The following is a 13,346-nucleotide window of genomic DNA, read 5'->3' as shown; positions in this document are numbered from 1 at the left end:
CACATCTGCCAGATGGGAGGCGGCAATCCGCAGCTCATCTTTGGCAGATCAGCTCTGGGCTGTCCACCAAGCCCGCGAGGCGGCTGAGGAGGTTGGCATCTCAGTCCCCACGTGGGAGCTGCCCGCAACACAGTGATCTGTGTTTAGGAGGACCAAATAAAAGTTTATCCAATCCAATCCAATCTGTGATAGGAGACACAATTATTCATACCGTTAGACGTATTATTGGCAAACGTGGCCGACGAATAAACGGCAAACGTTCACTTGTGAACACTTCCCATTCATTTCCGTTCACTGAATCTTCGTAAAGTTGTGCTACTGGTGGTAACTTTGTATCTCCGCCCTTCCTTTTTTCCCCCTTAAAATTATGTCTAACAAAGAAAACGAACCCACTAAGTTTACACTTGTTCTTCTTATTGTATGTTTAGTACGTTTTTACAGTCGATCTTTTAACTGCCAGGAATGTACAAGAACGTCAAAGTGGAGGCTAGGGGTAACACTGAAACAAGATCATGAGATGTTCATTTAGTAATGTAAAGGCAGGGCGACATTGTATACGACCAACCGACCGCATGTATAACCAACCATTCGGGCATCACGGAAGGGGTGGTGCTCCCTCCGGTCGTGACAGCGCTCTCCTATGTCGAAAGAAATGGGGTGCCGTTCTTTCCGAATGTGCCGTCACTCCAACCGAGAGGTGGCCACCCTGATAGACACCAGGCATTGGCCAACGTATACACGCGTCTATCCTTCCCAATAGACACGTTGGAACGAGAGTGAGTGTCACTCGACTTCCGTGGGAAAAAGCCAGCTGCTGCCAGCCGGTTCCGAGCGGCTCCTTTGCGTTGAGTATGTCCGGTGGCGAGCCAATATACTCCACCACACTTGCGACACTACCGCCCTCGCCTTTCGACGCCTCGCCTATAGCCTCGGGGGACAAGCTGTCTCCGGGGCTCGCAGGCCTGCAAAGCTTTCAGGTTGACAGAGTCTTGTGTACTTTTCCTGCTTTCACATCGCGCGAGAAAACATGCCTATTTCTACATTGTTTTCATTTTGAATGCGTATTTATCAGTGGCCAACAGTGCGTTTCTCGGGAATGTGGTGTGAATTGGATGCGCACGCGTTTTAAGAGTATCCCGCTAACACCGGAGGGACTCTGGGACTGCGAAATTTTTCAACGAAGCTCGACCATTGAAAAAAATAATAATAATACGCGTGAAGTTCAGGACGCATATAAAAATTGCGTAGTTGCATGGTTGGTATACATCTGTAACAACGTACACTTACAACTGATTGGTTTTCCGACTCTGGCGTGGCAGTGCGCACTTTGTTTTCATCCGTAGAGTTTGATGCCACCATTTGCTTTCTTTAGATAAGACTAAAATAGATCACAAACTTCTGAAGAAGTTTGTGGGTATAAATTGGCAGCAGCAAGCACAGGACCGGGTTAACTGGCGGAACATGGGAGAGGCCTTTGTCCTGCAGTGGACATAGTCAGGCTGATGATGATGACGATGATGAAAATAGATCGAAGTAAAATATCATCAAGCTCAGTGTCTCCTAAGCTCTTTATTCTTGCAAGCAGGGGGGGGGGGGGAGAGGGGGTCGATACAGAAAAAAGTAAAGGCTGGGAAAAGGAAAGATTAAGCGGAAGCACAGGGAGGAGGTTAACCATGGAGGTAAGAGCTGGTTTGCTGCCCTGCACCGAGAAAGTGGTAAGCGGGTGAAAAGACAAAAGAAGAGAAGCGAAGGAGAAGAAAAGCGTGAGCAGGGTATGGGCGAACACATGTAACAATGTCCGTTGCCCAATAAGAAACAGTCGGCCAGCTCAATAGCCTTAAAAAAGCGCAGCGCTGCTGTTACGACCCGTATTGCTGATGGCGGTCGATGCCGTGGTCTCAATAATCTTTATTCGGTGAGTGCCCGATCGTCCAGACGTTCTAAAGTGGTGCGCAAAGTACAGAGCACTAAAAATCTTGGTAGCTTAGGGGTTTTTTTACGCCTGGCTGATTAGCAAATATTCATCACCTTATAAGGCAGCAGACGGCCTCTTATGTGATCTCCCGCTATCGACGTTGTTTCTTTCTTTCTTTCTTTCTTTCTTTCTTTCTTTCTTTCTTTCTTTCTTTCTTTCTTTCTTTCTTTCTTTCTTTCTTTCTTTCTTTCTTTCTTTCTTTCTAACGTATTCATACCACTTGATGGTTGGGCAGTTCCTATGCAGATACGGTCTTCAGGCAGCTCGAACATTGCAACTCAAGCGCGATAAAGCTGACGTTAACGACGGAGCGTAAAATAATAAACTTCAGCCAAACGGATCAGTAAGCTGAAAGTAATCTGGCCTGGTGAAAACCACAGTAATAATAAAGAAGAAAGAAAAAGGCAGCGCAAACGCTAAAATTGATTTGCGCATCGAATGTTCACAAATAAACAGTAATCCTGAACAGCGTTTCTGCCCGGCATGCCTGTCGTTGGGGTCTTTCGTTATCGTTAGCCTTTTTCGAGCTAATATCAACGTCCTGGCGAGCATATCATGTAGGCCACTTTTTGTTTGGCATTTAACATGCCATTTTTCGCTTGAAAAATATCCCAAATGTTTGATTGAAATGTGTGGTTTATTGTCCCAAAACTACCATATGATTATGAGAGACGCCGTAGTGGAGGGCTTCGGAAATTTAGATCACATGGGGTTCTTTAACGTGCACCCAAGCACACGGGCCTACTGCATTTTCGCCTCCATCGAAAATGCAGCCACAGCAGCCGAGATTCGATCCTGTGATTTGCGAGTCAGCAGCCGAGTACCTTAGCCACTAAACCACTGCGGTGGGGCTATTTAAAATGTTTAAAACTTGTATTACTGCGCTTTAAATATTGAACTTGTTGCTTGATTGAAGCAAATGCAGATGCGTTGCCAGCAAGAGGCTGCTTAAAGTCCGTGTTTTAATACAGCACAGCCATCCGAAAATTGTTTCTTTTTATAGGTATCGTAGTGTTCGTCTTTGACGGTCTGTGCACTACGTACATGTATCTTATATATATAGTTCAAGTTTTGATGATAAAGACGCCTTTGAATGAAAAAAAAACAAGAAAAATGCATTCCACTGCTGTGGATTCAATGACTAACTAACACTAATGAGTGCCTTAATAAATAAAGTAGCATACACGAATGCTCAGGATCACTTGTATGTCGTGATACATTCTCGAAATCATAAAAGCGTTGATAAGAAACTTGCGTGTTTAGAAACAATCAAAAGATGTCTCACCCATCGTGGTTGTCTAATGGTTATGGTGCTCAACAATTGACACTAAAGGTCGCGGGGTCGAACGCCGGCCGTGGTTGCCACATTTCGATGGAGGCGAAGGGCCTCCATTAAACTTCCGTTAAAGGGGGGAAAAATAATAAGGTTAAACGAAAGGCGTGGAAGTAACCATGACTGAGCCCGGCAGTCTACCCTACACTGGAGAAAGGGGGAGGGGAATGAGAGGTATAGTATTGGAAAGATGATTAATATGTCGGGTTTAACGTCCCAAAACCACCATATGATTATATGAGAGACGCCGTAGTGGAGGGCTCCGGAAATTTCGACCACCTGGGGTTCTTTAACGTGCACCCAGATATGAGCACACGGGCCTTCAACATTTCCGCCTCCATTGGAAATGCAGCCGCCACAGCCGGGATTATATTATAGGAAAGATAAGGCACTGTTGCAGCCACCGTCGTATACAGTTCTGCGTGTGGTATCACAGACTGTGAAAGTCTGGTATCTTTGAGAGAACGCAGCAGCACTCCCGTTGCCTTTCGGAACTTTGATGGGAAGTCCCATTACGAATGTTTTCTCAACAGTGAAAGCGTTTCCAGAGGATTAGAGCAGTACGGAGGTTAACCTTCTCACTTGCGAAGATGCCGAATAGTTTAATCGACTGCATAGCCGCTGCAGTATAGGCGCGTGTAGCCATCTCGTTTTTGGTGTACTATGAAGAACCCGTATGGAAGCGTGTGAAGTGGAGCTCGTTAATTGGTACATATTCATATCCGAGAGAAAAAAAAAAGAAACGCCGTGTAACAACCAGAATGAGAAAGAACAGCGTTATAATATCCCTATTTGATCTTTCTCGTCCTTGTTACAGGGGCGTATACCTACAAAATTTAATTGGTCATTTTTTTATCTCTATGAGATGGCAAAAAAATAACTTTGGTGGGAGGTGCCCCTGCCTTGTTGTCTCGTGCTGTTTTCTTTACTATGAAAAAACCCTAAATTATCCAAATTTCAGAGGACCCCCTTACCCATCCCCAGCTACTCTTATAATAATATCGTAGTTGTGGGACGTGTACAACCAGGTCTGCTATTATGAGGAACACATCATAGTACACAAATGGGAAAGCACACAGTCCTAACACTAAAAAAAACGGATTAGCCCGGCTTCAGGACACGGACACCATCGCGTTCGCGCAAGCCTCTTTCAAACTGATGCCCGCGTGGACACACCGATGCGGAGGACTCCGGGTCGGGGCCGTGCGCGGTGTCCGGCGGCAGCACATCGGGCTTGCGGAAAGATAGCGCACGCTCACGTCCGCTTAAAGCGGCGAGGACCGCAGGGCAACGCCTATGGCGGCCTCGGCGGGCGTCCCGAGGGATCCATTGCGGGCGCAATCTGGGTCACGCCGATCCTGTGCGGCACTCCTCGTTGCCACCACCACAGCCGCCTTCTGCGTGCCGGCCCGGTTAACGAGCCCGTGATGTCTTCTCTTCGCCGGAGGCTTTCGTAAAAAAAAAAAAAAAAACGCGATTAGGCAGCTTGCGACACGATGGCCCGCGGATCAAGCAGAGCCCACGCTGGGAAACTTTGCGACCGACGTCCCGGTGCCCACCGATTGCCCCGAAGTCAAGCCTTTGGCGGGCACGACGCGTTCTTTTACACGCGAAATAATTCGGTGGAATCTGGCCGCCGGCGGAGTACGGAACACAGTAGACAGGTCGACGCCGCAAGCTTGAGATGTGTTGAGACAACTAGATCGGTGTCAGGTTTCCTGATGTCGAGAAGAGCGCCCTGGCGCTAGTACTGGTCATCCCATGTTTTCATGTCTGAGTAATTACGGATCAACAACAATGAATTGATGATTTGAGGATAGCTTGCTCTAATGAAGCCTGCCTTGCTCGTTTACTCAGCTGAATTCTAAACAACAGCATTAACGACATTTACGACATCATAGAGGATGAATCTTGGTCAATGTATCATAAAGGGGGTGAAATCAGGTCAAGCCAAGTCGTCGTTTTATTGAATTTGACTTCTTTTGTGCGTTGCGCATTCCACGGGATTCATCGCATTTTGTGGTAATGGAAGTAATAGTATACCGGTCGTAACTGCATACAATTGGATGGTTTAGAGGCGGTATGCTAAAGGGTGACATTTTAATCCGAAGTACTCACCCTGAAGACAAAGTTACGTTTCTTCTTTCGTTCATGCATGCTGTACGTGCTAGATACTACACTAGCTTGCGTCAACACACTGTATAATAAAGGACACATTGCGCTTCGTTCGCGTGGTGCATATACGCACATCGTTTGGAGTTTTTTAGAGCTCACTGCCGCTCTGCGCGGCAACGTCATGCACGTGTGTGCGTGCGCGCTTGCCCTCTCGTTCTTCCTTTCTTTGTTCTTCTTTCAACCTCCCCCGTCCCTTCTTTCCGCGCAGGGTAGCACACCGGTTAGGCCAAATTGTTCAACATTCCTGCTTTTCCTCTCTCTCGTTTTCCTTCCTTCCTTTTAAATTTCACTAAAGAATAGATGAGAAAAAAAAAGAAAGAGATGCAGACTTTTCTTCTAAGGAGACGTGTTTTGAGAGATAAATCACTTTATTTTCCTCTATAGCAGTGGATGGTAGCCCTACTTCTTACTTATGGGTAATTGCCACTCGCTGAGGGCGTTCCTTATTCGGAAATAGGCTTTTCCGCGACACCCTAAACTTCCTAAAAGTGCAAATCATATACTCTATAGCATCCAACTGCAAGCCGCAATCAGTGTCGTGCGCTTTGGGCATATGTTAACGTGTGCGTTACGCTAACGAACAGTGTGAGCGGGAATGGAAATAATCGAACAACAATGCACTGAGTGCCTGCCGATCTTGCGTACACATACCTGAATCATGCGTCCTTCGCCATTACAACCCACGCCGCCGCATTAGAGTGGGTACGCGCCAACTATAGCAAAAGCGTGGCGCAGGCGCTGACACACCCTTATATCTGCGTTCTAGTGTCTCAGGGCTCTTGCGTACCTTTCCCACGATGCGTTTTATACATTAAATTGAAAAACAGCCATGTGCTAGACGCTACAATCCATCTTATATATGAAAGATCGCGCTATTCTGAAGATGGCGGAACTGTCAAGTTTGACATCCCGTCTTTCTCGGGGAGTGCCAGTGTCACATCTCACCTGTTCACTTCCTTCTTCGTACTGCACTGAGTAGCCAACCTAGACACTTGTGCTAACAGTGATGCCCCAACTTCCGTGCGTTGTTTCTTTCTCTCTTTCCCACACAGACTCGTTAACTGCAACGAAGCAATGCAATAACGCTGCGGAATCTTCCAATGTAGATGTAACAGCGATTCATGGCCAAATACTCCACGTGTCGCCTATGACCCACCCAACAGTGGCGCAGTTTACGGGAGGCAAAAAGGTGTCGCGGGCGCTCTCGGGTTCTCGCTGCCGCGTACCGATACTTCGGAATGCAGCTGATGTAGGCGTGGTGGCAGGAATTCGCGTAGCTCGTTGCACGCTGTGGGCCATGCCGAGACCACTGCGCATAGCTGTATACCCCATCAGCGGCCCGTCACGTCCGCGTTTCTGGGCTCTCGATCGTGCCGAGCCCTTCGCACGTGTATAGCAGACGCTGCATCGTTGTGCATTGCTGCTGCGACGCGTGTGTAAACAGCTTGCGTGCTCAAGCTGACGGGTCTTGCCCTGGATTTTAGAGGAGGCCCTAACGAAGGCGAAACTCTTAGATGCCGCAGTAAGTGCGCAAGTCGACCGTCGACGGCAACATGAGTGGTGCAAGGAATCATGTTCGGACGTCACCATGTGGCGTCATGATGATCAACATGATGGTCAACAGAACTTGTGACGTCACATAACGTGACACCGCATGATGAAATCATTACACAGCATTTTATATCTTCGCCGAAAGTATGCTGATCAGCTCGCTCGCTCTCACTGAATGTGGTACAGTCGTGGAGCAGGTATATAAGCACTCAAGTCACTCTCACATTCTGTCAACAGCAACAAATAAGGGTGGGTTTTGCGAAGTTTTTCTCAGCTTGAGTGATGGGAACATTTCGCGGTAGATGGCTTTAAAAATAAGATGACATAACTCAAGAGCAAAAAAAAAAAAAAACGTACCAATGTCGCTAAGTGTTGTAACGCACTTGGGAGGCTGACCTCCGAGCGCATTTCGTGATCGTTCGCACAACAGTATAGTGTGACTGTACTGCGCAGACCTCTGTTTCTCTATCATATGTGTCCTCGTGTGTGTGCGCTAAAGCTTCAGTATGAAAAAAAAACCAACTAGCCCATCTTTCCGCATTACTACAAGGTAGTGGGAATTAAAAACCTTATAAAATAAAAGAAATTTCGCATCTACACGAAGTGAATTATGACGAGTGGGCGAAGATAGGTCCTATGAGGTCGATAATGTCGACTTTAGAATCGCCGACACAGTATAGATGTTTGTAGGTGTTTTATATTATCCCGTTTTGTTTTTTAACAATGTATTGCGCTTTTTCACAGCTGTGTAGCAGGTCTCGTGATATGGTTTGGATGCCGGTACATTGGACGACAACAAGGCTAGGCCTTAAAGGCCAACTCTGGTGATTTTTCGACCGTGTCAAGGCAATGATGTTTTTATGTTCCTGAGACACTCTTGTCACGAGCCCAATAGCTGAAATGATCAGGAAATTCAAAAATAATTTTAATAAGCCAAAAGGTGCAAAACCGAAACTGAAACCTGACCAGGCGCCCTGTCAGCGTATGATGTACTATTTGGTAAGAACCGTAGGCCGTATACTGGTCCCGCCTGCGCGTAGTATGAAAACTGTGAAAGTGAGACCAACGAAGCACTAGCCAAACACTACAGAGGAAGGGAGAAAGCTTTCCTGTGCTATACCCATGCCAAACAATGCCGCCATCGCCTTGTTGCCAGCACAATTAACGCTGTAGCGGCCAAAGTAGCGATGCCATTAGCTGCGTCACTTCTGTTGACATGCCAAACCTGACGTCACACAGACGGTGTTGCCAATAGCGTGGTGAGCTTTTCGAGCGATCTTTAAAATTAATTTGCAAACAATCAGCGCATCTCTCAAGCCTGTAATTTGGCATAAATTACGGAAATTTGCAAAGGAACGTAATCAGTGAATTTTATGTAGATTCATTGACTTCGAAAAATCCCCGGAGTTGGCCTATAAGGGCCAAAAAAGTATAAATAGAGATGTACATTAAGGTATAATGAAGCTGTGACTGGTTGGTCTTCATCTTGAACTTTAAGGCCATTGAGATTTAAGAGAATAACGGTAAAATGTTCGACCGATATGATCCTGCCCCTGGCTGTGTCATGTTGATAACACTGCGTCAAAGGCTGCAAGGACAATGTGTGAGCGTTGTTGTGGAAGTCAAGTGTCTTGCATAGCTTTTTTTGAGAGAGTCAATATAGCAATTGTTTATTATAGAGACTTTATAAATGAGCACTCGTTGGCAGTTATGTAGGCGCCCTAAATTTATTCCTCATGTTATTCCTCGTGTACTGCTTGGAACATGAGGGAAGGACCTTTGTTTGCGTGTTTCAAGCATTGCGCCAGGCATCAGATGTTTAAAAAGCTTAGGCACCAACTCGACCTAGAACAACTTTAACTCCCTCTGTGGTTCTAAACGCAGAATGTAAGCTGAAAAGAAGATTGAGTACAGCAGTATTATCACTTTTTCTCTCCTCCCCTTTTGTCATTGGTTACAGCTATCTTTTGTCGCATCATTTGCAAGAGACGCCGGGCAATGACGCGAGTCTCTTCTGTGTCCCAATTTTAACTGTGGAGGAAGGCGAGCGGTGCAACCTCGCCGTACACAATAGGCTCGTTTGGAGCGAATGGCCCTGCTTTTTAAATGACGTTGATGAGGTAGGGGTGAACGCCGGATCCAAGACGCACCGGTCAGAAACGAAACAGCCGCCGGCGTGCACGCGCATCTGGCGTGGAATAAATGATCCTTCGTGACCGAGTCACTGACGAGATGCTGCAATGCCACAGACTTCTCTCATGAGAGCCAAATTCTGCCAAGTCACTCACTCGCTATTTGTTCGTAAGCGCGCGAATGAGCTTCGCGTCTTGCATTTCATCTACGGTCCGGTCGAAATTTCCTGCCATCATCTGACGCGATCGCCTCCGAAGCGCGCCTGGGGGAGCACTCTAATACCCGCTTTCTTTCTTTCTTTCTTTCTTTCTCTCTCTCTTTCTTTCTTTCTTTCTTTTTTTCTTTCTTTCTCTTTTTCTTCCTTTCTTTCTTTCTTTCTTTCTTTCTTCCTTTCTTTCTTTCTTTCTTCCTTTCTTTGTTTCTTCCTTTCTTTCCTTCTTTCTTTCTTTCTTTCTCTCTTTCTTTCTTCTTCCTTTCTTTCTTTCTTTCTTTCTTTCCTTCCTTCTTTCTTTCTTTCTTTCTTTCTTTCTTTCTTTCTTTCTTTCTTGCTTTCTTTCTTTCTTTCTTTCTTCCTTTCTTTCTTTCTTTCTTTCTTTCTTTCTTCCTTTCTTTGTTTCTTTCTTTCTTTCCTTCCTTCCTTCTCTCTTTCTTTCTTTCTTTCTTTCTTCGTTTCTTTCTTTCTTTCTTTCTTTCTTGCTTTCTTTCTTTCTTCCTTTCTTTGTTTCTTTCTTTCTTACTTCCTTTCTTTCTTTCTTTCTTCCTTCCTTTCTTTCTTTCTTCCTTCCTTTCTTTCTTTCTTTCTTCCTTTCTTTCTTTCTTTTCTTAACGTGGAGCATGAGAAGCGTCTAATACCAACCGCTGGCTGCCTTCTCGACGTAAGTGTCTGGCCTTCGGCTCGACTCGAATCGAATTTCGAAGTTTCGGGCACCGAGAAGGCGTCCGTCCCCAGGAGGGTCTTCCAGTACCTACGAAAGAAGAGGCACGGCCGATTCAGTGGCGTTTCTCGACACTCCACGGTAGGCGTTCGCGCTTTCCGATGGTCTATTCAGACGAAGAAGAAAAAAAAAAGCACCATGGAACACTTACCTTTTACGAACGGTCGCATACGTAACAATGTCTCCACGTTTGCTTTCACAGTTTTGTCCTTTTTTAGCAGACGACAAATGAGATAGGCTCTCAAAATCCCCTTTTTCGAGAATGGCCTCACTCTGAGACGTTGCAAAACGCTGATTTGTGTGCAGGGAGCTCCACCGCCTGTCAGGGACTTGTGCACTGGAGGCAGTTTAAAAACGAGCTCCAATAACGGCGAGTCTTCGACGAACCACTTGCGTGAAGTGAAGCTCAGATAGAAAGTCGGAGGAACTGATGAAGCATTCACAAATTGCAGTGGGCTCTTTCGTGCATTGAAACTTCTTAGCCCCTTTTGTAGTTCTTTTTTATCAATGTATTTGCGAGGAAGGCTTCAGCCTTTGCAGGCGCAGGGTTAGTGCTCTTCTCTGACAAGCTTTTCTTTTTTTGTCTGTAGCGTTTTTTTTTTTCAAGCGCAACACTCGAGAAAAGAAAACCTTGCGGATGGATATTCGCAGTTGCAGGGTTCATATACTACAGTATGAATGTTCATCTCTATGGGAACAAACGTTCGTGCAGCGGGAAATTAACGCATTCCAGAAATGCCCACACAGCTGAAGTCTTCGCGAATTCTAGTTGTTCTTCAGCACTTGCAAAGAAACTGTTTTCATAGTCATGATTTAGTGTTAAAGTGGCCGCTTCATTGACTGCGCAAGGTTGTCATAGAGAGATAGGGGGAGAGAGAGAGAAAAGAATCTCTGGCAAACTTGGCTTTGCTATTTTTCTGCTACCGCACAGACTTGAAATGTTGAAATGGAGTTTCGAAGGTGCTTTTTTTGCTTTGTGATTAGTTTAACAGTTCATTGACCGACCGAGCTGATGAATCGATATCGGTAACTAAGTCTGATCGATCGACTTTTCCCCTTGTAAATGGAAAGTTCAATTGATCACTGTTTGACTGATGGTTTGTTTTAATGACTGCATAGTTGATCGACTACTGGGTTGCCCCCTCATTAACGAAAGAGCTTCTAATATTGCGTTGTGCAGTTATTTCAGTAGAATAGCTACTTAAGGTAACTTTGGTCAACCTTCTCTTTTTGTTTTTGTGCACATCCTTATTTTGTCAGAACTTTAATGCTGTCAGACGCATGCGCCTTGATGATGCCATGGTGTGATGCCACAATCAATCACGCTGTATTATCAATTTTCATCAAAGGCTGACGTGAGTCTTTGCAACTTAAGCAATCTCTATTTCTTTCTTCGTATCACCCTTCTCCCTTGCATTCAATTCTCGGTAGTAAAACCGAACGCTCGTTTCGTTGACCTCCATGAACGCCTTAGATAACTTTCTCTCTAAGCACTCATTGTCAATATGAAGTCGTTATGACATAGCCAAGGTTGGTTGCGAAACTTTATTGTGGTCCTGCAAGGCGCGCGTCAGTGCGCAGCGGGCGAAGGATCTTCTGATATTTAAGAACACTTATATGATCATGATTGATCACAATTACACCGAGGCTGCTACGCGGGAACTCGTGGCAGCTTGTCTATTTATTCTGTTCAGACACACCTACTACATCACTTTCATTGATTCTTACCTCGATAACTCACAATGATTCACATATTCATGACACAACCCTGGTTTACGTATGAAAATTCTTATTTAAATGTATGCTTGAGAAATACTTTCACAGTAGCCAGTGTGGGCTAGCACATTGTTGTTCTCGTTGTTATATATCTACAAAAATTGTGCCATTTATACGCTCATGAGAATTGTGAGAAATGAGAAACATAAGAAGTAATACAAAAGAAAAACAAATGAAGTCAAGTACATTGCGACAAACGCTACTCCATTCAAATGCAGTGGCTAATACCCTGTCATGAAATAGAGTAATCACACGAATGCCTTCTCACTTTTTTTAGTTTGCACGAAAATTTCCGAGTGCGCGATTCCGTCTCGTAATTGCTTATGACAAAGTCAGGCTATTGCGTAAATTTAGGTCTTTTAACCGCATTTCTTTTCTTAAGAAGGTGACACCAATGTTTTCTTCGCAAACAAGTTAGCACCAGTCCCGTGTTCTGCTAATGAGTAGTCAATACAATAAAGAATTGCTTAGTCGAAAGGCGCACCTTTCAGAGTAAGGCAGGTCAGTAATGGTGACATGTCGCGTGCATTGGCGTCATGAGTCAATACTCATCACTCCAAACCTTCTTCTGCTGTCTTGTTATACTCCCTGTGTAAACGTGGAACAAAGACCGGTCTGCCCAGCCATGCATAACATCTTTTTAAGGTCCTTAGGTTGTCTATTTGTCCGTCAGAAGTGCGTGCGCGTGTTTTCGCTGGAGTAGACTATATAGTCATGAAGAAAAGAATGAGCTCAACCTGTGTACTGCAAAGCGCTGACCAAGGAAACCTGCGCACGTTCGAGCACTCGCGCACACAAAAGCGTTCGTATAAGCAAATAAGTGTATAAAGAAGGAAAAAATGACAGCCCCGAGAGAACGAACTGGTGACAGGGCTAAATCTCATTACGCCATGCAACTCGCTTGCTTTTCCTTTTCCTCTCTCAACCTCTTTTTTGCCTATATGCTGCGTTATCTCCTAAGGAATGCACTGGCCAGGTCACTCCACCTCTCAGTGAGCTTCCATAAGTTGTCTGCTTGCTTTTTTATGTTTATATACGACGACTGTCTTCTGCCGTTCATCGATTTATCAGTTTCTTGGCGAGTTTCTCCACGGCTGCGACCTCTGGGGATCTGGTCAGGTGGATCGTTGGATTTGGTGCAGCGTTGGGCCCCGGAAGAGGGCTGGGAAAGGACGCGTCCGGACGTTCTTGTTCTTGGCACACAATGCTTCAGCCTCTGCGTATCAAATCACGGTGACTCGACTTGTTCGGTTGCTTAAGCCATCGACCTCGATTTGTTCCTGGCTGCACCCCGTTTTACCAATGAATCGGTTTTGTTTGCAGACTTGCCATTTCCTTTATTACTTAACAAATCGCGTCTTGATGACCAATACTTTTCAAATGCTGAGGTCACTCCGAATTTTCGTTTGTATATCTAGCCCAGTTGTGATTTCCTGAAAGACCACCTTTGTAATACGGCTGAGCTTGC

The 13,346-nt window shown here is 45.4% G+C and overlaps 1 protein-coding gene across 2 annotated transcripts in view; it reads left to right on the top strand.

Annotated features, from left to right (window-relative positions):
- rdgC (retinal degeneration C) overlaps window positions 1-13,346 on the top strand; it is a 276,602-nt gene that overhangs the window by 110,024 nt on the left and 153,232 nt on the right. The gene's annotated exons all lie outside the window — the stretch shown is intronic.

This window comes from Rhipicephalus microplus, chromosome 2 (assembly GCF_043290135.1).
Source record: "Rhipicephalus microplus isolate Deutch F79 chromosome 2, USDA_Rmic, whole genome shotgun sequence".
Lineage (NCBI taxonomy): Eukaryota > Metazoa > Arthropoda > Arachnida > Ixodida > Ixodidae > Rhipicephalus > Rhipicephalus microplus.
This window is presented reverse-complemented; position numbering and strand designations above follow the sequence as displayed.